Source organism: Taeniopygia guttata, chromosome 3, assembly GCF_048771995.1.
Source record: "Taeniopygia guttata chromosome 3, bTaeGut7.mat, whole genome shotgun sequence".
Taxonomy (NCBI): Eukaryota; Metazoa; Chordata; class Aves; order Passeriformes; family Estrildidae; genus Taeniopygia; species Taeniopygia guttata.
Genome location: NC_133027.1, coordinates 9,299,503 through 9,326,517, shown reverse-complemented (window position 1 = coordinate 9,326,517; position 27,015 = coordinate 9,299,503).

Genomic DNA, 27,015 nt, shown 5'->3' with positions numbered 1-27,015 from the left:
ATTTACTTTTGGTGCTTGCACCAAGGAAGAATTCAAAACAAGAAACAGCTGGAGCCTTTCTTTACACTTCACCTGCTATTCACATCAATAACCCTTCAAAACACAAATGTGCTAGCAAGTCACACACAATTTTCACTGCACCCACTTTTGTATGGAGAACAAAAGTAGCTTCATCATCTCAGTCAGGATAATAAGTATTAGAAATATGCATGGCACCATTTTCTGGAAAAACTCTTATTTCCTGTGTTATGGGACAAAACCTGATTCGAACAGAAAGGATCTTCTGATTTATATTTTTAAAAAGATACATGTATATTCTTTATTTGTGTGCATGATTTTTTTTCTTCTTGGGTCATGAAGAACAAGATACACCTTTTAATAGGCAGGAGACACAAACAACAGCATTTATATATGCAGAGGGTGTATTGTTTATGAGCCTGTTCTTCCTCAGTGGTTGTAAAACCTGGAGAGAGGTGCTTGACTGTACCATCCTTGGCTGACATGGTCTGCAGTGAACAGTCATGGAGGAGATCTTGAGTCTGTGGCAAGTTTTGCCAGCAGATGTAATACAAATATTGGCTGTATAACTGTCTGTATAGGCTCCTACATTGCTTCCCAGGTGGCTGCCTGAGGAGGCCCTGCTGATGGGGGCAAGGGCACAGAGGTGGATGGGCAATGGAGTGTTACAAATCCTCACAGATTTACTCTGGGAGACGCAGGAGTTTCAGAGGAGATTCTGTATTTCATTCTATGCCAGGCTGGCCTGCAAACATGGACTGAATGAGTCTTCCTGGGTTATCAAATTAATCTTCCAGCTCTTCTGAGTCATCCAGAGAAATGGGAACAGTTTTGTGCTGATCTTGCTGATGTACTCACAATGGCACAAGAAAAGTCTTCTCTTCTTCCTATTCCTATAGGCTCTAAGGTAGCTGAAAGCAAGACTGTTTTTAAAGTCCTTGGAAGCTTTTCAGGGTTTTTCTGCAAGTAAAACAATAGTATTTTCTTTACACACAAATCCACATAGTCCACATGGAATAAAGTTTTCTTAATTGCCTGTCTCAGAAATGAAAACTGGGGTAATTGTGGTTTCATTTTTCATGGTTAGGATTTGTAAATAGAACATATTCATGCTTTCATACATGTAATGATGTGTGGTATAATATTACTTGTCATACATATGTGAGATGTCGTTCTGACATGTGAAAATTTTGAAAACTAAGCTGCAAGACAGTGTTCTGACTTTCAGTGGAGATCTTGATTTGGCTGTGATAGAGGGTGCAAGGGGGAACAGAACCACAGCATTCAGGTGTTGATTGAGACTGGCCACTGCAATAAAGTAATGTGATTCATGTAGGAAAATACTTACTTGTTGCCTGTCCATGTTAGAAAACACTCATGAGTTGTAATCTCAAGAATGCCAGTATTTCTCTTAGGGTGACATACTTTGAGAAATACAGAAGAATTTAACTGACAACTGAGAAAACACAGGCTGTTTCTTTTGGTTCACATTAAAAATAAATAACCAGACACAGATAAATTAATAGGCAAATAGGAACTTTAGTAATACTCATAATGGTCCAGTCAGTGCAAAAAAGTGGCATCTTTCTTACAGTACTATGCTTCTGTATTAACTTATATATCTTGATATATGAATTTGGGAAATGGGAAAAGGGCTATGATGACTTTCATCTCCCTGAAACAGGCTCATTCAAAAGTTATCTTCTCAGCCAGTGGAGACAAGCACATCTAGGGAAGTACTTCATCTCTTGGAATAGGTGTCCTGGGAGGTGCTTTAACTGTTTTGCTTTTGTGTGTGGACCATAGAGGTAGTTTAGAGACAGAAAACCTCCTTAGATGCTTTATGTTAGGGTGGTTGTATCCTGCCTTTAGCATACAGCCCTGAGCTGGGCAGGACAATTACTCAGTTGCTGCCCTGCTCCACAGTGGGAATACAGGCTATGAGGGCTCCCTTGGAAGCAGCTCTGCATTAAGAGCCCAGGATGAATAAATCAGATTTTCTGAACCATAACACTAAATCTTGGTGTGTCATTTTTGGGTGTTAGTCTGTTTGAGTCTGACCTCTAGCCTCTAAAGTGAAAAAACAATATCCAATTTTATTAATTTGTCTATTTAAGTCAAACTGGAAATTAGTTTCCTTGTAGCTTGAGCCTTGAAGGAGGCAGGCACCTTAGTGTGAATTGTCAGTGGGTCACGATAAAGTAGCAGACTCTCACTGCCAGATGTGTCTGTGCACTTACAGAGTATGCTCAGGGACAATTTCTTCTGCACATTTGATGGTTTGATAGACATGATTTTTTTTCCCTGATCCTTAGAAGAAACAAAAAGATTTTTTACACTTCCTAAAGATGCTGATTCCCAAAGCTCTGTATTGTGAGTTTTTTATTAAAGCATTCCAGTGTCACAGCATCCTGACTCATTGCTGTCCTAGTTGATAGTCAAGGGGGATGTTTGCAGGACTGACTGCACACTGACCTCAGGTTTCCAGCAGCAGCAAAAATGCCTCAGGGAAACTCAAGAGATTTATCATAATTCTGTTTGCTTATAGGAACTTTCAGGTACAACAGAGACTGACAAGTACCATACCACACAGCTTAAAAAGTAAAGAAGTTAGCAGTAACAATATAGAAAGACAGGAAGTCCAATATTTACATCATATACAAAATTTCTCTCTGCTCGATGATGTTGAGAATTCCCGAGAGTTGTTTTTCCTGATATGCTGACGTTGCTGGGCCTACAGTTCAGCACACTCTACTGGGTATAAATTCACAGGGCTTTTTTTTCCCCCTCTCTTATTCCTTAAGACCAGTCAAACTTTGCATAAAGATAAATGCTTTAAGGAGGATTTGGCTTCATATACGCATGTGATTTTTCAGAGGCACTACCCTGGCCTTGTGATAGAGAGGTAGAATAAGATTATGAAAATTTGCTGGCTACAGTTTGGCTTTTCTGTTTAGGTTGTGAAAGGGAAGGGTAAAGCCCTCACTGGTGAACTGAAGAGCTCATTAGCTGTAAGGCAGATTCCAATTAGAGACTCTCAGTTTTTCTTTGATGTAAAGACCTTGCTTAGGTATCTATGTTGCCCATTGCTGCAAAATCTGAATAAGTCACAGAAATATATTTTTCTCCTAAACTTGCCATGTGAAAGAAAGAGAAATGTTTATATCCTTGCTGCTCAGATAGTGTTCTGAGCCTAATGTCCCAGGCGATAGATGTTTGTGCAAAAGTTGATTTTAGGAGATTGAAATGAAACACTGAATTTCAAGTACAGAGTAATTAAATTTTTTAATACCCCAGGCCTTGCAACAGGGTGCCCAGGGAAGTGTTGGAATCACCATCTCTGGAGTGTTCTAAAGGCACCTGGAGATGTGGTTTAATAGCAAGCACAGTGGTGCTGTGTTAATGGTTGAACTCAATGATCTTGAAAGGCTTTTCCAACCTTATAATTCTATGATCTAAATATACAGTTTTTTACCTTGAATGGTTGTTCAGATCTTAAGGTAGGATCAATCTCTCCCTGCATGTTCTCCACTGGCCACAAACAGAGCATCAGCTTCCAGATTAGAACAGGCTCTGCCTTGCATGGCTCTGAAGATGCACAGGATTAATTTAGATCTAAAGAGCTGAGCCCCCAGAAGGCAGCTGCTGAGGCAGCAGTGCCACCTCGGTGTTTGCTCTTGGGTGTTGGGGTGGCTCTGGGCTCAGCACACATCCCTGGCACAGCTGCTGATGCTCCCTGGGCTTTGTAAGCACCTAAAAGTCTGGCAAGTAATTGAATGTAGGTCACATACCGTAAGGTTCCTGAATTCAAGATAGGAAATTATTGGAATATTTTTCTTTCCAGTAATTTCCACATACGTTTGGGGAACTTTTTTCAAAATATTATGCAATCAATCTGTAATTTTTTTTCTTTTTTACTTTTAACACTCAGGGCAACTCAGATTTCAGATCAGATTTCATCTTCACAAATGTTTCCCTCAGATTTAGTTACTTTTTTTAGAAAAAATATTTATTTACCACTTTTACAATTGTTTTTACAGGGTTTTTGTTTTGTTGTTGAAACAGTTATTATGTCTTTACCTGCAGGTGATACCACCTTTTTTAATTCTGTGAGTTGAATTATGTTATACCTATGCAAGTTACTACTGTTCATGAAAAATAAAATAGAGCCATACATGAACAGAACACTTCAGAGTTTACACTCTCCCAAGCAAAGAAAGTAATTTAATTTACAGGGTGGATGAGAGGAGTATAAAGGATAATAAAATAAATAAATAAAAAAAAAATCAAAAAAGCAAAACCAAAAACAAGCAACAAAAAACCCAAATCACAAATCAAACACAAAACCTGTAATTCAAAAGCCAAAATTTTCAGGATTTTATATATGTATAAATATATATATATGCACACATGAGTATGAAAAACTAATGCATAGTCTTCCGATCAACGACCCTTGAAATAAACCATAAGCTAAAAGGACACAGAAATGACACTTATGGCAGCTTATAATACTCTCCAAAGTCACTCCCCCACTATTGGTCTTACAAATTGGTGGTTGATTGAAGTCTAGACTGCAAACCACATTGGATTGTGCAGCTCTCAAACCACACAAGAATGGAAAGTATTATAGCAGCTGTTACCATGGACGTTGACAGAAATCTGAAAAGTGCAAAGGATAAACATAAAAAAAAATAAAACCTTTCCAGATGGCTGTACAGCTCCCTAAAAATATACTCTGCCACTGAAGGCTGGCTGGATTGAAAAGATATGTTGTCTAAAATAAAAAAGCAGTTGAAGCTGCTGTATGTAAAAAAAAAAAAAAAAAAAAAAAAGTAGAACAAGATATTGCAAGATGTTGGTAAGTAAATTTGTTTTTCTTCAGTCTCTGTAGAACTTAACTATGCAATATAAAGCTGCATATGGGAGATATAACTAATATTAGTGCATAGATAATAATGTAAGAACCACTGGAAGGAGATGGATGGATAGTTAAATAATAAATGCTATTTTGCTACATTTTGATAAAACAATATTACTGGAGTAGGAAAAGCAAATAATCCCAGTGTTGGCAAGTCTGTCTGCTTCTTTTCTATCCAAGTCTCACCACGCATGTCCATGGCAGTGTCACCTCAAGATTAGACTAACGTGACTGATTTATAAGAGTGTGGTTTTGGTATGTGGTCCCCAGCAAGTAAAAGAAATGAAGCTGGAACTCATGCATGAGAACTTGTCAGTGTCTGCAAATTGTACTTCCCCTGAATAACTGCCTGCTGTTTAAGATGAATGGCAATTCCATATATCATGACACATAGTGAACACCATTAGCAGATTTATATCTGGGTGTCAAAGTGCGCCTGATTACCTTCTACTTTCAGAAACTTTTGCCAGTTTGGCTGAAAGTTCCCTCACCCATTTTTCTGCAGGAAAAAGATAAAAAGGAGGTAATCATCACAACTCCTCCCTTTTCAAGACTTAAAGGACATAGGGCTGCATTTCATGTGATTTAAAATGGGAAGCCAGTCAGTATTTTGCAGTGTTTCAGCATCAAATTATTTGTGACAGATTTCTACTATGATTATCTCATACCAAGATTATTCTTCAGATATAAATAGTTATCCTTTCTTTTTGCTGAATCATCTTGGATATATATCTAATCAGCTTCTACTCACATTTCATTTGACCAAACAAACCAACCAGCCCTCCTTTACTTACCTCTCATGAAATCTGTTCCCCCTTCCTTCATCAGCCTTCAGCCAGAGGTGTCGGTGTGACATTCTGGTGTTTGTCATGCACTGGGAAAGAAAGAAGGGAGCAAAACAACAGCCTGGTTCCTTAACTTAAGAATTGTAATTTTTGAGCATTTAACTGTGATGTCTTAATGTTATCTAAACATTTTTAGTAACATAGAGGCACATGTAGGGCACAGAGTGATATTTCTGAAACAACTGTCTTAATTTCCACTGACTGTCAGTATAATTCCACACTCTATTGCTAATTTTAATCTAAATTGCTTCCTTTCAGGTCTAAACCCATGCAATCTAAATAATATATTAAATATGAAGGATCCAAATGAAGCCTGGCAGTCAGTCAAGGTGAGATTACAGGCTCTTTAAAATGAGCATGTGCTATTTTAGAGGCAGGTGTCTCAAAGGTAATTGTCATCATCTTCTCCTTTGGATTATTCCAGAAATCATCAGCAAGATTGTGTACTTCCATTAGCCTCGACAGCTGGTTCTGCTGACGCCAGGATTTCATAAAAAAGTGTGGTTAGAGTGATGCATTTCTCATTGAGAGCACATGGATACATGTAAGAAATGCTGCTTTGAACCAGGTATTTGTCTGAGCGACTCCTTCCTCCTGCAGGATAGAACAATCACAAATTATTAAACTTGAAACAAAAAATGCCATCTGAGATTCTGTCCCAGCTTCTATAAAGTGCCTTGGATGCAACATCCAGATACAATTTCTTACTGTACAGTCCCTCACAGGAAAATGGTAGAACAGACATCTCTGTTCAGATTATGCGCTCTGTTTTCCTAACCACATTTCCTAGCCAATCAACAGAGTAATAATAAAAAAAAAAAAATTAAAACATGCCTTTGATTTTATGAACTGATGGACATTTTCTCCATTCTGCACTCTCTATATCATTCCACAGCTGAATTAGGAAGTTACATTCTGGCTTGGTAAAGTACTGACATAAAGAACAATTATTTGCACTATTTATCATGGTTGCTTAGGTGTTCCCTAGCTGTTTTGATTAATTAAGCCTCCATAAAGCCTCTCTCCCCAACTTTAGCAATTCTTGTTTATTGAAACCATTACAATCCTTTCTCAGGATCTTCCTGTTGAGCTATAATTTCATTATCCCAGTGTCTGGCTCCACTGGGGTGTTTCTGTTCAAATGCAAGAAGATTAGAATGTTAACCCTTTGTTTTGTGCATGTACATGGTTTCTGATATAATTAGAAATCAGTCATTGTAACTGCTCTACACTCAGTAGTTCTAAGCAAAGCAGGAGCAGCAGAACAGAGCTCTAAGAAGCAAAGATTAGATTGCTAAGTGTGACAAAATCCAGATCATCTCCATTCTAGACTGCTGAAGGAATCTAGTGCAGGAAATGCCAAGTCCAGCAACAAGGTTTTTAAATGGACTTTAAGATTGTATGATTAGAGAGTATCAAAACAGTAACATTAAAAAAAAAATAACAAAATAACCAACCCTACCTCCTCCCCCATAACCTCTGCTCTCTTGTTTCTCATCAGGACTAGCTCAGGGCTTTTTAGATGAAATTTTGCCACTGCATGTGTAAGCATCAGGGACATTTATTTATTTCTTATTGTTCTGGGGTGACATTTCAGTTTTGTCATGGAGCAAAGAAAGATTTCGGGAGGACAGAGGAGGCAATAACAGGCTTGAACGAACTTTTAAAAGTTCATTGTGAAGTAATGGCAAATGGGAGAGACTGGTCTGAGGAGCTTTTCCCCTGTCCCTACCCTGCCAGCCAAATCTCTGGTGTCTCCCAGAGAGAGCCTTCACCCCCGAGAAAGGATGCTGGCCCAGGCTCAGCACAGGCCACATACTCAGGACATAGATCCCACTTTGCTGGATGTGGGAAGTGAGCACTATAGTTCCCAGGCTTGTCAGCTCCTCAGAGCTCCAGAGAGCCCATTAAAAAAAATATATCTGTGTCTCTACCATGTCCTACCTCCCTCCCTCCCCTCCCCTAACCCTTTACTTTCCTCTAGCAAAAGAATTATTTCCATAGGATGTTTTCCTTCAGGCTCAGTTCCTCATTCTTCAGCCCATAACAGGAAAAGACAGAGTCTCCTTCACCACCTCTAAAATCACCTTCTTGTTCTTTTCATCATGTCAGGAGAAGGATTTGCACCAGTGTCCACACTGGAACCCTCTCAGGTTTCACCCTGTTCCCAGCCTTCCATTCTGCTGTGTTCTTTCCTGTACCTCCACCCATTGGCACTGAGAGCAGAAGCTGGTCAGACAGTGCAGGCAAGGGCTGAAAGTGACACATTTTTCTTCTCCCTTCTCTCAGCTTCCCAGTCAGGGAAGTTGTCAGGGGAGCAGAAACAAGAGAAAACAGGGACAAAGAAAGCAAGCACCAAAGCTGTCCTTGGCAGCTGCCTCCCAAGATTATGCTTGAAACCACTCCTGCTACTAGTCAAAGTATTAAAAATATTTCGAAGGAAAATATAAGCTTTGTATAACATCACCTGTAATCAAAGGTATTTTTGTGTGATCAGTCTGTTATCCTAGTTTTGTTTAGTTAAATTTAGTTTAGTTAGTTTTTTTTTTTTTAAGGTGGCTTCATCCCTTCAAATTTTAGAAAAAAACACTTTCTACAATCCTGTGTAGTAATTTGGTTCTGCAGATGGAGATGATGGCAATTAATGGAGAATGTGGTGTGGATTGAAGGGCTGTTAGAAAGAGAGACTATGCAGAAGGGATATTGAGACAAAGAAAGGCTACTGTTAGTATCCTCAAGGGAACAATCTGTAACAGATTCTATTCAATGTATTTGTTAATTAAATTTAGAGAACTAAATACAGGATTCTGAAATTCAGAATTGATCATAAATCTGGGATGTAAGGCTGAAACAGAGGGCTGAGGAGGAATCATCCATTAAAAGAAGGCAGGGTGGATCAGATGACTCAGGCCACTGAAATGAAAAGCATGAGATGAAACTTGAGAGTTTCAAATTGCAATACTTGGCACTCAAAATACTCAATAGTATTTTTTTTCTGTAATTAGAGGATTTCTAAATTGGAAACCAAAAAAGATCATTCATTAGATGGAAGATGGCTATGAGCTGCCAAGGAATTTACTTGGCTTCAGGTGGTTTTCATTGTAAAAAGCATTATTTAAACCTTAGTTGACAGAATAAAAGATTTTGCCTTTTTAACCTTACCAACTGAATGTTAAAAGAGATAACTTTTTGCAGATACACTTGGAGAACAAATATCAAACAGGAAAAAGTTTCTGAAATTAAAAAAATTAAATTTGATCTTCATGAAGTGTAGGGTAAAAAAAAAAAAGAAACAGGCTGAATTACTGGAATGATGTTCCAAATAGCCAACTGGAGAAGGAATCAAAATTGTTTTAAGATGATGTTTGGTAAGCTACTGAGAGGGATTGCATATTAAAATAAGAGAGTTTAAGGTTGCTGTGGATGAGCAAGTCCTTGGATATTTGATGCCTCTGACACGAGACTATATCTCGATCACTTTATATATTAATGACCTCCTTCTGGAGGTTGCTTGCTGGTATGGAGGATTTTTCCCTGTTGATCCAGAGAGGACTAGTGAGGATTGTGTGGGGAGATTTGCCTTCCCTGATTGTTGTGCAAAAACAGCAATATCCACCTCCAGTTTTTCTGGAGCCATTGCATATTCAAGAGACTGGAACAGCTCAGGCTGGCAGATCCTAATTTTAACTCTTCCCCACTGTGGGATGTGCTTGTCATTCTCAGTTCATGTGCTTTGTCTGAGTTTACACAAAATAAGTTAATCTGAGGGCAGCTAGACAGAGAAGGTTGAACCTGAGTCACAGTAAATCTTTATTTAATAAATGCTACATTACAGTAGTGCTGTAGGTCATTGATAGCAGCACTCCATTACATCAGCTGGATTCAGTAGCTCAGGTGATCCCTTCCAGTCCCATGTTCCTGTTTAAAATTGGTTGAAACATTAAATCTTTATTCAGGCAAAACTTTTCTTAGAACTGTACTGAAATTTTATTTCCCTTTAATATTTTTTCCTCTGCAAAGATTCCCTGCTCTCTTAAACATTTCTTTTTCCTAAATAGCAATCCATTCCCATTTAAAAAAACACTATGCCAATAATGTGCAAAGTCTCTAAAAATTTACCATGTAGGACACATCTCAAATTATTGTAAAGAAACATAAGGATAAAGGAAGGCACTAAGAGATAGGAATAGATAATTTTCCATTCCTATTATCAAATAGCTATAAATAACTTTTTTCCCTCCCAAGTATCCACCAAAACTCATTTTGGTAATATCCATGTTTTACTTTAGAAAGAATGAATGAGAAATAAAACCCCAGAAATTATAGTAAGGACAGAATGAAATATTACTGTTCAAAATAAAGGAAAGCATTTTAGTTCTGCTTAAAAACAATACTTTTAAATAACTAAAAAATATAAAGGCACTCAAATATGTTTCTAGAGAAATATTTTTCACTGGGATGTGGTGTTTGTTTGGGGTTTTGTTGTTTTTGTTTTTATTATTAATTTATTTTTTCCCTTAAACCTGTAATTATCTTTATTTAGTTTTATAAAAATCCTAAAATTAAGTTTGATTCAGACACAGACTGGACAGAGAAATGGATAATGAGAGCATTCAATACACCAGTGATTAAAGTGGTCCAGAAGATGCATTTCCAAGCATAGCCCAAGGAGGTTACACTATTTCAAAAGAGAAAGTATGTCATAATTGCCTTGTTTTGTGTATTGTTATATATTTTTAAAGCTAGTTTTTGTTGGCATCTGTGTATTAAACCACAGAGACCATTGCCTTCCCCTAATATAGCAACTCTTTTGATCATAACTGAGTGATTTTGAAAGACATTTTTTAAGTATAGATTGACTTGAGTTCACCATAGTCTGAGGAACACTGGTGATTTAAATAGTTTCCTTTAAAGCAGGATTTGGGGAGTTATGTGTATTGCAAAAAAATTCTAAAAAAAATCTTCTTTCCAGCCCCCTGTATGGTAATGTGAGTCTAAATATGACCTTCTCTAATTTTGTGTGAAGAAAACCAATGCCTGCTAACTCTGATTCCCATGAGCCTTATTCCTTGTTCAGGTACATCTTGTGTGAATAAACATTTCCTGATACACTTTTTTCTTTGTGAAAGCCTGTAATTTTTGAGACCTCTGAAAGCAGAAATGAGGACACACCTTTTCACTCTGAAGAAATAATTTTGAACTCTGGGATTTATGGTTAGTTTGTCCAAGTGCTTGAACAATTCAAGGCCAAGGGACCAGGTATTGTGATTTGCCTGTCTGTGCTGTTGTGTGGGACAAGGATTCTTGCCTCTGGCCTGAGCTAACCAGTGCTCTTCAGGCTCCTCCTAGGCACGGTCTCGGAGTGAACTTGTGCCATGGAGCATTCATTCCTTGTTGGCAGTTGAAATGTGTTGGAGAGCAAGGGAGCATTTTTATTGTTGGCATGGAGAGGATTGTCGTGGGTTTGTTCATTAATATTGCAGAACAGCATTATCCTGTGCTAGAAAGGTAGGAGACTGTGTTTCTCTTAGATAAATCACAGAGTGCCTACCCATGGAAACATGTAGGTGTAAAATGACTGGGTAGCTGAGAGTGCTGTAGAAAACATGACCAGGTCAGGTGTAATGACAAGTTCATCTTCACCAAGGATATCAAAGTAGAAAATGTTTCTGTCAAAAGAAACAAAATAGTTGTTGGGCCACAAGAAGTGTGATTGCCGATAAAAGTGCCAACTACATAAAATTTAGGTTATGTGGGAGTAGAGGTGATAGACTGAATCTTGGAAAGACATTCAGAATTTAAAGAATTTTTTTTTTTTCAGAAGGCAATGGAATTACTGGTGGAAGAGTACAGCAAAGGAAAACATCCTTGCAATGAGTTTGGATAGACCATTAAATAATTTTTCAAGGAAAGCAGAGAAAACCATGCCAACCACAGATTGTACCACTGTACTGTTTTTAGCTGATTGAGCTAATTTTCTTCATTGTGGCTTGTATTGTGCGATGTTTTTTATTTCTGATGAAAACTGTGCTGATAACATAGTTTTACTTATTAGTGAACAGTATCAAGGTATTTTTTTGCTTCTGTCTCTGCTCCCAGTGAGGAAGCTGAGGGTGCACAAGAAGATGGGAGGGGACACAGTCAGGAAAACTGACCCTGACTGACCAAACACCACAGGACATCATGCTCAGCAGTAAAGGCAGAGTGGGGGATTTTGTCAGGGCTGCTATTACGTGGGAACGTGCTGGCATTGGTCTGCTTGAGGAGGGAGATCGGGGTTTTAGCTCAGCTTCTTTTTTTTTCCTTGGTTTTGTTTTTCTTTGCTTCTTTTTGCCTTTATTTTTAACTTTTCCCATTGAACTGTGTTTATCTCAACCCACAAGTTTTCTCACTTTTACCCTTGTGATTCTCTCCCACATCCTGCTGCGGGGGAATGAGCATGTGGCTGTGGGTGCTCAGCTGCTGGCCAGAGTTAGCCTGCAACCACAACTAAGCTGAAAAAGAAGTAAAAACTACACTGTCTGGAAAATTCTGCCCTAAGAAGCTTGTCTAGGACTGCCAAAGACAGTTAGCATGGTACATTCATAACATGTGAGAAACACAGAGGTGAATAAGCTGAACCTCAGAAAGTTACAAAACTACAAGATTACTACTCCCAGGCATGTTGTCTGGATCACAAGAAAAGAAGTTGTTAATTTTGTTAGGCTGTATGTTGAAAGTCATTTGATATTGAGGGATAACCTACTGCAGATTGCAGAGAAAGAGAAGAGAGTGCGTTTCTCGTTAAGTCATAGAACATTAAAAGAAAAAGTATAATGTTATGAAAAGATAGTTACATTCATTTTACAGATATTCTCACCTGGTGTAAATCAGCAGACTTCTTTTGCAGTGACTATTTTGGTGTTTTATAAACAGAGGAGAACTTAGCTCACTGTGTTCCCGTGATGTCCTTGTAACACTGTTTGGACCAGAAGCATTAATTCTCATGTTTTCCAGAATTTTTAGATTCTAGGGTTTGTGAAATCATTGGCAGCTTGTGAAGTGCCATCTAATCGCTCTTGTTAACTTAATGGAAAAAACTGTTTGACCACACCAAATACATCACAAAAACAACAAAATAAAAAGTGATTTAAAATTCCAATGAACTGGAAGATGAGCTCAATCTTGAGAGGTGCAAAAAATGCATTCCTTTCCTTGGAAGAGAACAGGGCAGATCTTGCATGAAAGAAAGAAGCAATTTCTCTGGGGCTTATGCCTAAAGCTGATAATCTCCTAGGAAGTGTTGAGTGCTTCAGATTGCCATTGAATTCTTATGATTTTGTCCTTCCTTCTCTTAAGGGCTTAAACCAAGCATACAGCATTGTGTTTCTAAATCTGGAGACTGGTTTGGTTTGGGTTTATTTTTGTTGTCATAATGATGTATAGTTTTATTTTAATTTCAAAACAATTGCTTTTAAAAACTGTAAAAACTTGTGCTTTATCTGACAAAATGAAACTAATAATTTTGTTTACTGTTAGTATCCTGCAAGCAGTAATGTGAATGGAGGTATCAAATATTTAGTACTATGCAACACTAATATGGATATGGTGATTTCTCATTAATACTAACAACTTTAAAACTAATTCTCATTAGCTTGAAATAATTAGTTAGTTGCTTAGCAAGTGATTAAATCAAACAGAAGTATATAATAGTTTGCAAAAAAAAAAGAATTGGTTGACATTACAAAATCATAATGGCTTTATTCCTTAAAACTTATTATTGGATTGGTCTATGCGTTTAAGGAATATTCTTAAAACTGTGCGCTGCCTTTTTATTTAGTGCAGAAATTGCATCCAATTTGGAAAAGCATTTTGGATCTACCAGCTACAAATTAAGCAACAATCACAAAAATAATAAAGCCCCAAATAAACCTTAGAATAATGTAATTCAGATTTTAATGGAAAAATAAAATTATTTGCCCATAATTGTTTGACTAAGCCTGTTCCTATTTTCACTCAATTTTTATAATGTTGTCATGTAAAGGTTGGAAGTAGAGTAGCATAAAGAAATAATTTCACACATGCAGAGCCCAGAAACTCAACAGTAGGAAAGGCTAAGCCTCCTAATGCAGATGTGAATTTTGGGTCGGACAGTGTCTGGTGTCGGGGCTTCATCTCACTGTTTGAAAGCTTGGGCTTTTTTGGTTGATGGAGAAGCCTTTTGTGCATAATTTAACAGTCAGGTTTTAGAACTATGTGATCAGCAGTAAGGAGAAGGATTGAGAAGCAAGTGTGAAAATGGAGTGGTGAGAAATGTTCTCTCTGTGTTATAGCTTCCATCCTGGACAGTACACAGGGAGCTTAAGTGAGGAGCTCAGGAGCAGATGCATGGATGCTATTAAAGCTCATGTGCCAAAGCATTAAAACTAGAACTGTTCCTCTCCATAAAGGACAGGAAAAAAGAGAGGGCCCTCTAGCCATAAATTCGCCAGTAAAATGCATGTGCACTGTATCATTTGGCTCAATAAAAAATGCAGCATGTGGCAAAATTTTAGACAGATAAATGTAATTAACACTGAAAGGCAGATGGCAAGGAAAAGGGACAAAGAAAGAAAAAAAGCCCATAAGGGTGGGATGCAGTGACACACTCTAACATTACAAGTGCATTAGGAATTCCATCCTCATAGAGGATAACATTTAAATGCTTTCTTAAACAGAAGAATATGACGCAGATTTTTTTCCTGAATTAGAGCCTAAATTTTCAAGTGAGGATCAGTGCATATTGATTTATGCATTCACTGTAGTACATTGTTGTTATCCAAAGTATAAATTTCAAGCATCCTGGTGTTAAGAAATGTGTTTAAGAGCAGCAGTTATACCATTTCTTAGAGGTATGATAAGAAGTGTCAGTGCCCTGCATAACAAATCATGTTTATGTTACAGTAGAAAGTAAACATTTGCATTTCAAACCCACACAAAACATGGGTAATATGTTAAGGTTGCTCTAAGTCAGCCTTGCAAAAAGTTCTGGAGCCTGAGTTCTGAGCAAGACTGTGAATAACTACCATGTATTCATATCAACCTGAGCAACCCCTGGTTGAAAGTGTCACACAGTGTGGGGTTTCCAGCACTTGGACTTAATGGACAGATAATGGCAAGGGGACCATTAGGGGAAAAAAAGAAAAAAAAAAAAAAGGAGGAGTGAAGTGGAATTAAACTGGGATTTTAAAAAATGGAAAATCAAAGTATGAGGTTTCAGGCCTGTCAAAATGTTTAATTCTTCTTGTTCAAGCTGCAGATGGTTTGAGTCATCTTGTGCCAGAATTAACTTGGTAACACAGTAAAATAACCTTTCAGAAATACGTTCCCCATATTTTATTCATTGTTGCACTTTAGCTGAACCTATTCTTTGCATGAATAAGGTATTTGAGATCAGATGCCCTCTTCATACTTGCTTGGTGGGAATTAGAATGTGACTTGTTACGAGCTAAGCCTAATTATGGAATGAAGGCATGAAATGTTGCTTTTGCTTACATTGCGTTGTGCATCTTCATCTGTCTATGCAAAATATCTATGAAGTGTGCTAAAAATGCAACCCTTGTGTCTACATCCTGCAAACAATCTGGAATGCCACCTTCTGTTGTATAATAAATGCAGATTTGTCTATAGAGAAGAAAAATAAACCACATGTAAAACTTGTTTGATTTAAGACAAAGGGGTCGTTTCTACCATTTGGATGGTTCTTCAGATCCCAAAGCAGCAGGCAAAAATAAAGTAAAAATTAAGGTGTGGCCATTGGAACACTCATGGAGGTTTAGCAGGGGAAGGAACCAACTGCAAAGCTGGGAGTGAAGATCAGAAATTGCCTGTTTCATAGATAGAATGCTTTGTCCCTTCTCCCAGGCAGGCAGTTTGCAGTTCTGCCAGGGGCAGTGTAGAGCAGAGAGCATTAGAGCAGAACTCTGCGCAAGGTCTGAAATCTGCCCTCGATATCTCAGAGACAGATTTGAGCATGTTTTTCACATTGCTTGAATCAATCTTGCATAGTGTAATGCTTCTCTTTGCAGTGGAATCTAGTTTTCTCATAAGCATGCACTCGAAGAATGGTATTTGCTTTGAACCCTGAGTATTATGGGCTCAAATGACAAGTAATGGTATAATATGTGCATGTATGTTTTTACAATGCACATATCTCATTATAAAATTAATTAAAAGATGTGCATATTTAGTCAGTGCAACCTGTGTATATATTTAAGTGATCTCAATAGAAGAAATATTCTGAATTTTAAATTAATTTTGGAAATTTTATCTATATACAAAAAGATTTTCTGTGCTTCAAGTGAAGGATTTTATTCAAGCAGATGACATCTTTCAAATCAGAAGCAGCATTTTAAGTTCAAGTGCTACATTTTGGTCTGAGGCAGGTGATTACTTTTATAAATCAGCTGTAAAAGGTAATCCTGAAAGCTCTCCATAAATAATAACCAAGTCTGAAAATTTCTGTGTAGGGTGTGTATATAATGGGACAAAAATAGAGATGAGAGAAATGGAGTTGAGTTTAAATGACTTTCTTCATGTAGCTAAATGGGCATTTCTTCCACAGAAATCAAACGAGGGGTATACATATGGAAAGAGGGCAGGATCTCGTATCAGCTTTGCAAATGCTTCAAAAAATTATGCTGAGCAGCCCAGCCTGTTACAGCTTTTGAACAAAATCTGGAGGAGTGTTCATAACAAGTATAGAGCAATTTACATTTTTTTCAGTTGTCAGACACTGTGTGCCACAAACTAACAGGGATGACTGGGTAGTATGGAAATCTGCTGCTGAAAAATTGTCCAGATAGATTTCAGTTCAGCATGTTCTCCCATTATTGTCTGGGAAAATTTGTTCAAGTAAAACTTTCTTTAGAGCTGGTGAAATGTAAACCTTTACAAAAGGTTTATTTAATTTAAGCTGTTATTTTTGCCAGTGTGGGAAAAGGTTTAGCACAATTAGGTCACATAGTCAGGAAGCAGTAATGGTATTTATTGCATGATATGGATAACTATTCATGAAGCTGCAGTAGTGAAGTCTTAGTTTTCAAGCTAATAAAGCCAACCATTGCAATTACATACAGATCAAACAGCCTTTGGAAGAAATTTATCTAATTTTTCAGGTGATCTACTTCTGGAAACCTGAAGAATTCTTTCGATTTTTCTTGTACCAAAATATTATCAAATTGTAAATAAAATAATTGAAATAGAGTTATTAGAGCTTGGTGTCATTCAACTGTTTTATTGAGTAAGTATGAAAATGGTCATCTTTAATATTTCTGACCACTTCATTCATGAGCATAAAGGCAGAACTTATTAAATTAATAATTTTCTGAGAAAATATTTCAGTTATTGCTTCTTCACCATGAATGTAATGTTTCTCTTTAAAATTTAAAGAGAAATATGGAAGTGTTGTGTTACCTGTCATGTATATATGGATGCATTCAGAATAAATATAAGTGAAATCTTGACCTAACTGCGTTACAGTGAGGCTATACTTTGTATAGCCTTACAAAGGACCCTCAGCAAAACCATGGAGAAACTCCTACCACTATTATATAAAATGTTATTTTCACACCAAACACAGTGCTTTCTCCTTCAGTTAAAGTATCAGCATTTTCAGTTTCCCCTTGTCTCCATCTGGACTTATATTAGTAGAAATATTGAAGAATGATACAGAATACACATTTTCATGTTGTAGAGACTAATGAGAAATGAAATGTTTTTTCTTCAAACCACAGGATGTTCCTTATTAGGACTGATGAGAAAATGAAAATTATTTCCCTTGAAAAAATGTGTTAAGAAAATAACCCCTAATCAAAACAAAAACTCAAATCCACAAAGTTTTTGTGGTTAAGAAACTATGGGAAATTCCATTTCAGAAAACTCCAGTGGAATTTTTCAGCTTTCCAACTGTTGCCATGGAAACATTTTATCAACTGGGAGAAAGGGAAATGGCCAGGAACCTTCCAGAGTGCATGATGGGGAGTCATCATTTTGGTTTTCCTTGAAGGAAAACTGTTGGAATTTTTTTCCAATTGCAAGTTTCAAAACTGCTTTATTTATTATTGTGGCAGTCACAGCTCAGAATTCCTCAGCCACTCTCAGAATTCCTCAGTCACTCTAAGGGATGGACATGGATGCAGGTTCATTTTCCAAATCGCTATTGGATTTTCTTGGTGTGTTACATTCATTGTTTTGGTCACCACATTTGTGTAGCTCACGCTTTGTAGATATTTCAGTTGTAGTTTGCAAAGTTAACAGCTTCATCACAGCAGCTCAAAAATATGGAAAAAGATCATAAAGAATTTTGACTGTGGTGAATCATGAGGAGTTTCACAGCATTTAAAATACTGGCTAATCTTAAAACTCTTTGTCATCATAATACAGGTCATTAACACCCATGCAAAATGTAAAAATATTTCAAATTCCAAAATTATCAACAAAGGTCAGTTATATCTAGGACCCCCAAAAGGTGATATTGTTTAGTTAGCAGCTTTTAAAACCTCAGACACAAAGTACTTGGAGGTTATAAAAGGTTTAAGGTAAATCCACATTAACAGATTTAAACTTGAGTTTAGAAAGACAAAGTAACATAGAGATATCTTAGTAAAATTTGTTTTAAATTATTTTTCTCTGTGAAAGATCATCTTTTTGGTGCATATTGATCAGATGACTTATTCTGTCCCCATAACAATGTTATTTTCTTGTTTTAATGTCAGAAATGAAGTTCTAATGGTCTGATTTCATAGTTTCACTGTCAAATCAATACCTTGTATCTATCAGATGTCAAAATGATAGCTAAAAGTATGGCATATTCTCTAATGCAATTATTTTAGCCAGCATCTTACTCTTACACTTTTAATCGAAGCCACTGGTCATAGAATTGAGTGCCTAAAAAATTGGATGTCTTTCTGTAAATCTCATTTAGAAGCTTGCCATTTTTCATGCTGGTATGAATCTGAGAAAATAGTATATTTGAGCAGCTGATACAATTCTTGAAATGCAATTTCTTCAGCTGTTTTTGACTTATAGTCTTTTGACTTATCGGAAAGAACACTTTTCCCATTGTTTAAGAGTATATATAACTACATTTAAAAAAAATTGTTGAACAGAATGGCAGCAAAATGTTCAAAGCTTGAAACTCAGATCTTCACACATAAATTCTTTTATAGAAAGAATCAGTGGTTTTCTTAGTTTGAGGGAAAAATAAAAATAGAGTCATACATGATTGAAAAGGCATTTTTTGCTTGCCTAGTTTAACACAATGCTCACAGAAAATGTAAATTTACTCACTAACATTCAACTCATTGAAAGAAGAACTTCAAAGTTGAACTGGAACATTTAAAAATCAACTTGCTATGCAAGGGCTCTTCCCCTCACTTTTCTTTTTCTTAGCAGGGTAACAAAATACTTGGTAATCTGCTGCCATTAACTTTTAAATTCCCTGCCACTGAAATGTTAAAATATAATAGAAAAGAAAATTTCTAAAACTGTTCCAGCTTCCTTTTTTTTCCAGTCAAGTATGGTAGATTTTTACTGCTTTTAGTGACAAAACAGAGCAAATAGAGCTATTTTGGGAATAAAATTAAATTTTGATTAATCTTTAATCAGAAAATGGTTTCTTAGGCTCAGAAGGGAGTCTCTCATCAAAAGGAGACACTGACTGCACGGAATAGCCAATAGGTCAGAAACTGAAGAACATGCACTTTCAAGTCTTCAATGTGCTTGGTTCAAGCTCCTGGTGTGGACAGGAGCAGGTTCATCTAAGTTAAAGCCCCAGTCAATCTTACTGCCTTGCTTGAGTGTGTCTCTGTCAGTCTGTTCTCTCTCCCCTCCCTGCCTCACACAGTTTTATCTTGTCCTCATATGGAGTTGGAATATTTAAACTTGTGGAAGTATTCTGTGGCACATGAAAATAGTTTCCAGCCCAGCACTTAAAATGAAAATTAAACAATATACATGTTACTGCATTAATATTGCTTTTAACACCTTAATATCATATTAACAGTATCTTTTATTTTTTGGTTTGTTTTTACTCTCCACAGTTATGTAGAATAGTAAAGATTAAAGCACATCAATATTATAAATTACATAGATATTCCGTTGAAGTTAATAATCTCTGGAAGAATTATTATTATGGTGTACAATTTCAGTGTCCACAAATGGAAAATTCTCTTTTCTTCACTCATGGTCCTTCACCTCAGGAGACTGGGCAGCCTGAGATCTGTCAGTATTATTTAAGACTGAGGCAAAAACCCCTTTGAATGCCTCTAGTTTTCCTTCATCCATATTTTTCAGATGACCATCTTGACAGGAATCAATTCAGTGTTTTCCTTTCACTATTAAAAAAAGTTTAAAACTTTCTGCTGTTATGGAACAGGACTGATGCTCTGAGGGGACACATGATAATATTCTTAAAAGTCATGGTGCATCCTAGACAAAAGGCCCTAAAATAGTTTATGGTGCTTGTGTAAACCTTAAAGGACTATGAAACTCCTGAACTTTTCCATGACGTGCTGGAAAAACACAACACATTAAGGAAGAGTATTTGAATATATGAATGCAGACTTCATAATTTATCTTTCTATGGAGTTAGTTCTACTGAAATTGTGCATGTGAAGGGAATCCTATATGTACAACTTCACATCTGACACACACTGGGTATAGGTTGAACAAATGTAGACAGAGTCAAATGTCTGCAAAACCTTGACATTGTCCAAAAGCCATTCTTGAGTCTTGCCTCATGTTGCTGTAGCAAGTCACCCTCCCTTGGTATTCATACAAGGAATCTCCTGCCTTTGGTGCTGGTGGCCCAAAGAGAGACACACAAGCTCCTGAAGTGAGTGTGAGGCACTTGGCCTTTTCTCAGGCTGTATCTGCTTCTTGCTGTGAGTATAGATACCCTCTGGAAAATAATGAGAAACAATTAATCTATTGCAGTAAGGACTCAGGGCAGGAGACAGGCAATTGTTGCATATCCGCAGAATCACCCAGCCCTAAGAAAATATGTCTTAATGATTTAATTACTTTTCTCATCTGAGTGGATATTGTAATTCTGATTACAGGAGCTGAGGATGAACATGCTTAAAACTAATAAATACAAAGTGCATTCATCTGAAATGAACATCATCAGCACTCACAATGAAATTTCATTTATGGGCATTGTTTCATTAAATGTAACCTCTAGCTTATTACAGGCACATTATTTTTCATTTTTTATGCATGATATCATTCCTTTATTTAAACAGACAATGGTAAATATTTTATGAAACAATTAAAGGAACAAATAATAAATTTTTGCATTAAAAATGGATCTGTGAAAGTGTCTGGCAACTAAAATGCAAACAAACAAATAAACAAAAGGATGGAATTATGTTGCAATCTGTCATAAATTCTCCTGGAGTTTTATCTGTGGTTTGCCCACTGTTACTCTATTTTTCACTCAGTTGGTCTATTATTATGAGATGTGTAAAATGGTAGAAACATGCGAGCTACCTTGGGGTAGAATATGATGATCTTATTCTACCTCAGACTTTAGAGGATGCTAATTGTATGCTGGGCTTTTTGTGTCCCCAAAGTCCTGTTTCATGTATTTAATTACAGATTTTTAACTTTTAAGGTATTTGCCATGCACACTGGCAAGTATTTTTAAGAACCCTGTCCTGTGTACTGAGGCAATTGTGTGGATTAGCTAAAAGAGTCATTAAGCATATCTGCTTGCACAAAACTGTCATAATCCAGTTTCCTAGTAAATTTTTATGGCTGCTGCAAAAGACAGGGTACAGATGGGCTGTTGAACTTTCAGCTTAGCACCTTCTAAGAATCCCACTGACTTCAGCAACAGCTGAGAGAATTCTTCAATTTGAAACACAAAAGATAAAAAATTAATACAGTGGCAAACCCCACATTATTTATGCAGTGGAAATTCCTACTAAATGTACTGAGAGCTCAATACAGTCCTACTGAAATCAGGAGAAAGATTCCCCTTGACTTCATTAGGAGCTGGATCAAGCAACTTATTACTAAAGATGTGATTCTGCAGGAAGAAGAGCCAAATCTTCATCTCCCAAAAGGAATGGTTGTAGTGATGGTGGGAAAAATTCACTGTACTCAGCAGTGCTGCTCTGTGCTTAAGAGATTTGAATCTTAAATTAATGAAACTCAGGAGACATTTTCTCCCTGCTCCAGGAAAAAAAAAGAACAATGACAGGATCCTAAATACACAGATCTAAGTTTTAGCACTAATGTGTCATTGCCAGATATTAATTTTCAATTTTCTCCTTGCAGAAGGAGTAGCTTTGTCAAGGTCATGCCACACATAAATCATTTCTCTGTTTAAGCAAGGTCTTGCTAAAGCAGCTGTAATCAGGACCTTCTGTAAATTAGGGTTTCTTTCTAAGGAATGCATTTTTATTTCAAATGACCCATTGCCAATTTTTTCCCTTTCTTCTTTTGTTTTTAACAGCTAAGTGATTTGCAAACTTCTTGCATTTCAAGGACATAATTAAGAATGCTGATTACATTGACATCACTCTGAACTTCAACACTGAAGAATGTGAACAGGAGTGCACTCACTGCTTTTTAAATACTTCTGTCCCATCCTCTACAAATAAATATAAGTGATAGAACTTGAGAAATAAAACAGGTCATGGTCCCTCCTCAAAAGGTGCAAGGCTGAGAATGTAGATATTTATGCATCAAGAAGAGAATGTAGCTGGTAATATTTTGTCCTAAAAAGAAATAACCTGTGTTTATGACAAGGTTCAGGCTTGATGAGATTAAAAGGATGCTTCTCTAATACCATTATTTTTTCAAAGTACACATTAATACATTTTATTTTTAGATGCAAGTCATGGCTCTCATTAATGCTGTTATTATGAATTACTGAGACCTCCATCCATTAGTTTGGTCACAATGTTCTTAATTAATAGGTGACCTATCTTTAACCAAATATCATATTTTACATAGATTGTCTGGTGATAACCTGAGACAAATACCAATGCATAATTAATTTTTTTAAAATTAATTTTCAATATATGATGCTGTATGGATTCAAAACTAGAAAGGTACTAATTAGAATTTTTTTTTAATTAGCCTTGCATATGCCAAGTGTATTCTGCAGTGCTCAGTGCAACAGAATTGGTGATCAGAGGGATGACTTAAAACTCCAAATGAGAGGTTAGAAAAATAGCTCAATAGTCATGTGATTCCAGTGCTACTCAAGGAGGGGAACTGGAGATCCATTTTTCCATAGCCTTTTTCCTGTCTCACAACTGTGATTCTAGAGGAGTTTCAAATTAGTAAAGAGGTTAAGGAGTGGAGACGGTACTGTAGTGATCTCCAGCTGCCAAGCAGTCATGGCGAGCAAGTCCTGCTTTATCCAACCCTGACTAAGCCTTCCACTTGCAAAGCATTGCAAGAGCTTCTGTGTGTGCCAGGCTGTGAGTTTGCATGGTAGACAGCAAAGTTCTCTGTAAGGACTTTTGCATCCACTGAATGCTCCAGGTTTATCTAAACAAACGTTGATTTTGTGTGCATGTGGCAGCAATTAGAGGGATTTTTTTTCAGAAGTTGTGAACAGCCAACCCAGGGCAGGTGGCAGAGCACCAAGCATGCATCTGGGTAACAGATTAGAGGACCTTCTGCATATCTCCCAAACTTTTTGTTTTTTTTTTCCATGTCCCTTGATTCTTCCATTTTGTATTCTGTTGTTTTCAAACATTGATAAGAACCTGAATCATTGAAAAATGTCACCTTTAGCAATTTTTACACAGTTGCTCAAATGACAGTATTCTTCCAAGGTTTTGCTTCTATATTTCCATTCAGAAGGAAAATACATACTTTTTAATTTTCTGAGGAAACAATTGATAGTGACTGAGGAATGGCAATATGAAATTTTCCTTTGGGTGACAGCATAAACTGTTCAAACAAAAAAAAATTAATTTTATTTGTTTAATGACTATGCTTTGTAATTCCTATTTGAGAAAAAAATAATTTTCCTATTTACTCTCAAACAGATTCACCTGTTCTTCTGTTAAGTGATATTGCAGATACCAAGGATAGCATAATATGAGTCTTTCTGTGCCCATTAAAATTTATCATATCAGAGCCAGTGGAGGAAAGAAAGATTTTTTATTATAATAGCTTTTTGTCCAAAAACAAAACCATTATCAGAGCCAATTAATAAATTTTACGCTTTCTGCTTGACCTTAAAACAATTTAGTGTGATACCATATACATACATGCATACATACATACATATATATACCGTATACCATAGGCCCCAGCAATTCTAAAAACCTTTTTATTTGTGGACCAGAAACATCGTTACTGGCATTCTTTTTTGCTTGTAATGTACAATAACAGCTTCCAAGGAAAGCAGTGTGTCAGTTCTGATGCAGAAGGGCATTTCTCTGTTCTCATTTTTGTCACAGAAACCCACATAATATCATAAGTTTGAACAGAAATAGGTGATCATTGAAAGGGTTGGGTGGAAAGGGACCTTAAAGGTCATCTTTTTTCAACCCCCCTGGCACAGGCAGGGACACTTTCCCCTACATCAAGCTGCTCAAAGCCCCATCCAGCCTGGCCTTGGACACTTCCAGGAATGGGACATCGTCATCCTCTCTGAAAAATCTGTTCCAGTGGCTCACCAATCCCTGTTTGTCTTTGTGACATCATTCTAAACCTTTCCTCTAAGTTTAAAAACTTTCCCTTGTTCTATCACCATAATAGGAAAATATGTCTCTACAGTCATGTTGCTGCTGCTTTGCAGAGAGACAAAGAGAGAAGCTGCCTCTTACCTCTCTATTTGATGTTCTGCACTGAATTCCAACCTTTGGATCAGCAAAGCTTTAAGGACTTGTTTCTTTGCTGTTGTGTGTAGTGGCTACATTATAAAGCCCTAAAAATTTCCTCACCTCCTGGTTCTAAAACATGTACATTTTGTCCCCATGAATCTTCTTGCTGGCCCTTGAAGAGGACAGCCACCTCTGTGGCAGGAGGTGATAGTCTTTGACTTCACAGGTTCTTTTCCTTCTCTCTACTGCACTCTTCATGAATATGTGTAGGAATGGAGAAAAGGGAGTCCATAACCTGAACTTTGTCTCACCTGAGGCTTTTTAGAGGACATGGCAATGTAACTCTTAAGATTGGCACAATATAATGGCCAACTGATGTCCAAAACATGTAAGTTAAATGTACCGGTCCAGATCTGAACTCATTTACATAGCCAAGATATAATGAAATGTAATTTTTCAGAGGTGTGGAGGAGTCCAGCACCTTATTGCTAACATGCATCACGCAGGTTAACAGTTCCTGTTTATGATTATGAGACAGAATCGTACTAGATACAATGATGCAGCAAAGTCCAAGCTATTTTTGTTGATTATGTCAATAATATTTTGTTTTAATCCATCCATTATAGTTGAAAGTAATAAGAATAATTTAAAATTATGAGTGATTCACCAACAGGAAATAAAATTCTAAATGGAGTGTTGGGTTTGACTATTTGCTAAGCAGAGGAAACTGTTTTTTAGTATAAAATAGCTATCCTGTTCAGGTGTCACAATAAATTTGTCAGCTCCAATAAAATGCAGAAAGTATTGTTTTTCCAATATTAGTGAAAGATGATGTCCATTTAAATTAGATTTTTAATTCATTTCTAATTGGCTTAAAATCCAGTTTAGCTACATGTCTTTCATTCATAACTTGTTTAAAGGATTCTAATTCTCATAGATAAATAGGCATCCGGATGTTTTTCATTTTCATCCATCATTAAGTTTCTTATGGCTGAGGTTACTGGTTGTGCATTGCCTTTCCACTGTGCTATCAACTTATGAAGTAACTGAGTTCAGATTGGATGCATTTATTTCATTCAGTGCCTTATCTGCCTCTTTCCCCCACTTTTTTGAGCACTGCTGAGGGTCATATTGAAAAACTATCTCCAATTCCAACTGAAATCAACCAGGAAATGGCTTTATTTTACTTTTAGCTGCGACCGAAATCAAATAGGGCTGCATCATTTCATAAAATGGTCATTTACAATGCAGTAGCATGTATGCTATGTTAAAGCACCCTAAATTTCTTATATAGGCCTCTTTTTCATTTCATTCATTTGGAATTGCTTAAGAAATAGGAAATATTGTGAAAAGTGCTGGTTTTGTCTGAAGTAGACAATTTTCTTCATAGTAATTGCTACGGGGTTGTTTGGGATTTGTGCTGAAAACAGTGCTGATAACACAGGGATGTTTTCATTATTGCTGGGCACGGCTTCCACAGAGTCAGAGCCATTTCTGCGCCTCACCCCACCAGCGAGGAGACTGGGGGTGGACAAGGAGCTGGGATGGGACACAGCTGATCCCAGCTGACCCCAGGGATATCCCAGACCATGTAGTGTCATGCTCAGCAGATAAAGCTGAGGGGAAGAAGGAGGAGGAGAGGATATTCTGAGTGATGGGATTTGTCTTGCCAAGTCACTGTTACACGTGAAGGGGCTCTGCTCTCCTGGGGATGGCTGAACACCTGCCTGCCCATGGGAAGGGGTGAATTAATTACTTGTTTTGCTTTGCTTGTGTGCATGGGTTTTGTTTTCCCTGTTACACTGTTTCTATCTCAATCAATGGATTTTCTCACATTTACCCTTCTGATTTCCCCCCCCATCCCACCAGGAAGTAAATGAGGAAGCAGCTGTGGGGGGATGAGTTGCAGGCTGGGATTAAACCATGGTAATCCTCCAGAGAGGTAGGGTGCCATTAAAAAAAAAAAAGTATATTTTTGGATAAAATATACATTTCTGTATACAGGAAAGAAGAGACTTTAGAAGGTACTTAGTAATAGGTTCTGAAGGGCAAAATAAATCAAAAGAACATTCCTTTCAGTTGCACAGAGACTGAAAGAGAATGTCAGACAGTAGAGGTGTAGTGTGTGTTTAGATGCACCAGTTTCAATAAGAGGGAGCACTGAATGGGAGAGAGGGAATTATAAATTCCTCATGCTTTGCTTTGATTTGCAAATGCACTTTTTCAAGGACTGCTTTTAGAGGCAATTTCTAATATGTTTTCATTCTGCTTTAATCCTTACACATTTTCAGTGATCCAGGAGAGTTATCAGGGTGACTTTTAAACTGTGGCTTGTTTTTGTAGATACAGGGCTTGTTCTAGATTTGTAAATATGTAACTTAATGGTAAGAATGAAGAGAATGGAGTGATGACCGCAGAA